The sequence below is a fragment of the Condylura cristata genome, unplaced genomic scaffold (assembly GCF_000260355.1).
Source record: "Condylura cristata isolate star-nosed mole 26May11 unplaced genomic scaffold, ConCri1.0 scaffold00011, whole genome shotgun sequence".
NCBI lineage: Eukaryota > Metazoa > Chordata > Mammalia > Eulipotyphla > Talpidae > Condylura > Condylura cristata.
In genome coordinates, this window is record NW_004567112.1 from 33,213,081 (window position 1) to 33,218,158 (window position 5,078).

A 5,078-nucleotide genomic window follows, 5' to 3' on the forward strand; every position below is an offset into this window, starting at 1 on the left:
CATCCATTTTTGGGCATTTGGGCTGTTTCCATGTCTTTCCAATTGTGAATAAAGCAGCAATAAACATGAGGTGTAGGTATCTTTTTGAATAAGTGTTTTTGTGTCTTTTGGGTAGATTCCTAGGAGTGGGATTGCTGGGTCGTAGGGAAGCTCCATGTTTAGCAGTTTGAGGAACCTCCACACAGGCAAACTGATAATTTTAACAACATGTATAGGGCAGTGCTAACAAGGAGAAGGCAAAAATTTGCTCCTTTTAGGAGGAGGGCCACGACAGTAAGAGGTGTCTGGCTTCCTAGGGCAAGTAACTTCTAAGTTGAAATATGAAGAGAGGGCCTTGAATCACAGGGTTAGTGCTCTGGGCAGGACTGTGCTTGCAGGAACCTGGAGGAAACCCTGTCCTCAGGCCCACATTTAGGTCAACAAATGTAGTTCAAATCTTTAGCAGGCAGAAACACCAAAGGTGGGACTCCTGGTACCGAGGCCCCTGGGAGCGGCCACTCTGCAGTAGGTGGAGTTTGGGTACCAGTGCTGAGTTCCCAAACTGCTGCTCACATCCTGGGACATTTAAAAAGGTGTGAACCCCTCTCACTTTGCTTCCTAAGCTCCTTCCTAAGCCCAGGTGTGTTCCTCACCTGTCTTCCCACTTTTGACAGATAGTTTTGCAGTGGGACCTGTGTAGAACTCGTAAGTTCCTTCCTTCATAAGTTCACTTACTAACTTACAAATATCCTTTGGGCAGCTACCCTATGCGAGACATTAAGAAGAGAGCAAGGTAGAAGGACCCCCGCCTGCACCTTCTGAACACAGGAGCAATGACAGTCTTTCAGCTGGAGTCCATCATTCACCCAGGCACCTGGAAACATCCGTTCCGAGCCTGTTGCTATGTATTTCGGAATTTTTCCTCTGAGGAGTGAGTGGAAGCCCAAAAATTGAGCACTACTGATTGAGCATAACCCTTTGACACTATTGTCGACAACCTTACTTTCTTTCTTTTCTTCTTATGAGGAAACTGAGGCACAAACACCCAACTTAGCCAGTCAATAAACTGCAAAACCAGCATTTGAATCAGGCACTCTGACCTCAGAGATGGCCAGCTTAAGCAGTACAGGAGGGACTTCATATGCCCACAGGTTGGAGGAGGTGCTAGAAAAAAGGCATCCCATCCAGAGATTGCTGGGAAGAGAGCAATTTTTTTGGTGGGCAGTTGCATTCAGAAGCCAAATTGCACAGCACCAAACAAGGAGGAAGAGGTGTCTGAGCACGTGGCAGGTGTCATGTCAGCCAGTGGTTCTGTCCTGACAGCAGCCAGTGAAGGGGAGGCCCGCCAGAGCCTGTTTGCTGCCTAAGGGGAAGGAGGCCTGAGCCAGAGCAGAAAGACCATGTGTGTGCATTGGAGAGGTGCAGAGACTATTTCCAGAGCACAGGAAAGCCATTCTCGAGGAGGAGGATCCCCCTTTTCCTGATCATAAGAAGGAAAGGTGGTATGTGGATTTGTACAGAAACTCTTAGGCAATAGATGTGGTGATAGGGCCCATTCCTCTCTGTCTTTCATTCCTCCCCCATTATGATGGGACAGGATTACTGTCCTGGAGCTGCCATGACAAATTTCCACAAACTGGGGGCTTAAAACAATAGAAATGTACTGGCTTAGATTTCTGGGGGTCAGAAGTCTGAAATCAAGGTGTCAGCAGGACTGGATCCTTCTGGAAGCTCCTAAGGGAGAATCTGCTCTGGGCCTCTTTCCCTAGTATCTCGTGGATGATTGCCATCTGGCAGTCCTCTATTTCTAGACACATCACTCCATCCTCTGCTTCCATCTTCACACGATCGTCTCCTCTGTGTGTATGTCTGTGTCCAAATCCCCCTTTTTTTATAAGATTCCTTGGATTAGGTCCCACTTTTACTCCAGGATGACCTCCTTTTAATTTGACTACATCTGCAAAAGACCTTAGTTCCAAATAAGGTCACATTCACAGGTGCTCGGAGTTAGGACTTGAAACATGTCTTTTTGGGGGACACAATTCAACCTACAACAGGGTACACAGAAATAGTGTATAGGGAAGTGCTCTGAAGGGTATAAATGTTATTATAATAGTAGAAGGTTATACCAGGCCCTCTCTGGTGGCACAATGGGTTAAAGCACAGCACTATGAAGCTAACCACAGCTAATGTAGCATGAATTCATTCCCTGGCTAGGGAGGTGACCCACATAGTGTGGCGGACTAATTTTGACCCACATGCTGCGCCCCTCAGCAGTGTATTTCAGTCAATCTGTCTGTTCTGCTCTCCACTCTGTCTTTGGTGAACCCTTTCATCCCCCACACCTCTGGCTTGTCCCCCAGTTCTGTATGCATAAATAAATCTTTAAAAACAATTACAACTTTATACCAAGGTAGTTGAATCCTAAAATTGAGTATGTGTCTGGAATACCCAGTCTCCTCCAGAATCTCTGTTTTGCCTTTAACCCCAGAGTTTCCAATCAAGGGCTTGCTGAAGGTAGTGTCCATCCCTGCCCAGCTCCTGGGAGACTCCTGGGAAGGTTTCAAGAACAAACACATGTTCCCCACCAGCCTTCTAGGGGCTTCTGAGAGATGGTACCTCCCTCTAGTCTCAGGCATTCTTTGGAATTGGGACTTACTCACAGTTAATTCTAATCATAAATCTAATTAGTCTTCCAACTTCTCTCCCCTTCTTCTACCTTCCTCCCACCCCCTAGATTTCTAGTTAATCCAGCTAAGAATAGAAGTCGGTCTCTCAGATGTGTCCTGAAGGCCTTAATGGATGATTTGGGCTCCGAAGTTGCTATAAGGGAAGTGATTCCCAGAAGTGGCAGCCATCTCGCAGGGGCAAGAGAGACTGTGCTTACCAGTGAGCTTGTCTAGAACCTGGGACTTTACGACAGCCAGTCTCCCCCTTCCTTGGAAGCTCGCCCCACATCAGACTAGCGGAGGGGGGCGGGCTTCTCTAGACTTTACCCTTGCCATTTTGGGTCATGAAGAGCTGCATTAAAACTATAGACCGCGGGCCCTCCCTGGTGGCGCAGCGGGTTAAAGCACTGCACTAAGAAACTAAAGCCACTTCCGCATGAGTTCGATTCCTCCGCCTGCCCCGGAGGCGACCACATGGCGAGGCAGACCTCTCCTGACCCGCCCGCTGCTCCCCTCAGCAGTGTTCTTCGTCGATCTGCCTGTTCTGCTTCCCGCTCTGTCTCTGGTGAATCCTCTCATCCTCCGCATCTCTGGCCTGTACCCCAGTTCTGTACGAATAAATAAATCTTAAAAAAAAAAAAAACAAAACTATAGACCGCTGTCCCAGAAAACTACACATAGGTTCACAAAAAGGTTCATATAATTTCAAAAAACTTTACTGTCACCTTCAAGCTTACTCATGAACCCAAGCCTAGTTAATAACCCCCAATTGAATATCCCTGGCCTGTTTTTCTGAAGAGAAAACCCGAGTTCAGCTAGGGTAATTGATTTGCTCCCACATTGTACAGCTATTTAAAGGGAAATCCAAAACTAAAGTGCCAATTCTGTCTGGTACTCTTGTTCTAAACACTATATTTAGGTTTTGTTTCCATTAAATAAAAGTGACTCCTCCCTTTAAAGAAGCAGACTTTAAAGCAAATTTTGCCTTTTGGAGGAGGAAAGGAAGTGGTATGGGTGGGAGTGACAATACCAGTAAAAACAGGCATCTGTGCCCCCCCAGTGTTTGTAAATGAGGTTCAGTCTTTCCAACGCTGACATGTGAACCCCACCCTAGGAGGAGGGTGGGGTCACTGAGAGCAATCCGCAGAGATTCCAGCTTTTAAGGCCCTCATCCTCCGGTCAGGACATAAGTGGTCTGTGTCCACAGAAGGTTGTAATGGAAGGCAGATGTTCCTGCACATGGAGCCTGATTGCAGATCCCCTCTGAGGGCCAAGGTTATTATTATAGCTCATTCATTTGCCTCCTCCTGAGGAGACTACTGGAAATGTGGAAGAGACACCTAGTAGGAAGAGCATCTTTCTTGTCAAAAAAGATAAATAGCTCCAGTGCAGACCCCCACCACTCTCTTACCCCTTCAGCAACACATCCCCTCCTCCTCCCAACATTCAAATCCCTCGGAGACCCTGGATACCAACTCGTCTCAAATGGGGCTGAGGGCACAGATCCTGGTTAACTGAAGTCTCAGAGGATTACAGTGGGAAATTCTCTATTGAAGAATTCCTGGGGTGGGGAAGTCTTTAGTGGAGATGTGTAAGTTTAGGGGACTCCCCTCTCCATTGTCTATGGGTTTTGTTTTGGAGTGCTCACATTAGGAGCCTCTGGATTGGGGCCAGGGTTTTGTTAAAAGGGGTCTCCACTAGCTTGGGGGTTGGCTGGCAGTGTGCCCAGGCGAGCGGGCTGAGAGTCCGGGCTGTTTCCCGCGGGGCCCCTAACTCAGCAATCCTCATCCTTGGCGCCTGGGCCTAGGGGACCAGGAGGGAGAGCTAGCGAGCGAGCGTGGTGTCCCCGCCTCCCAGGCGGGCCGGGGGCGGGGACCCCTCCCCTTCGCCCATCCTCTCGGGGGCGGCCGCCTGGGCGCTCGGAGGGACGACGGGGGGAGGGGAGCGAGAGAGGGAGACTGGCCGGCGGCGGCGGGTCTCTGGCCATGGCGGAGCGGGCGGCGGCCGCGGGGCCCCGGTGAGCCGGAGACCCGGGCGCGCGAGCTAGGCCGGACCGAGGCGGCCGCGGAGCCGGGCCTGAGCCGTCGGGGCCTGGCGAACACCGCCCTGGTTACTTTCCCCTCGGACTTGTGACCCTCTCTGGGGGGGCGGTGCGGGGCTCGGGGTGAGATCTCTCTCGGGGCCAAGAGAGGGAGCGACGAGCGGCGCGCGCGGGGCGGGGGGAGCATGCCCGGCTGGAGCCGGGCCTCGGGGCGCGCCCCGGCCGCCGTCCCCACCTCCGCCTCCTCCTCCTCCGTCTCCTCCTCCTCCTCCTCCTTTTCCAGTCCCGCCGCCGCCGCAGCCAACATGGCTGCGCTCCTGAGTCCGGGAGGCGGCTGCTGCTGATCGCCGCTGGCCGCCCGGGCCCCTAGCCCGCCCAGGCGCCGGCCC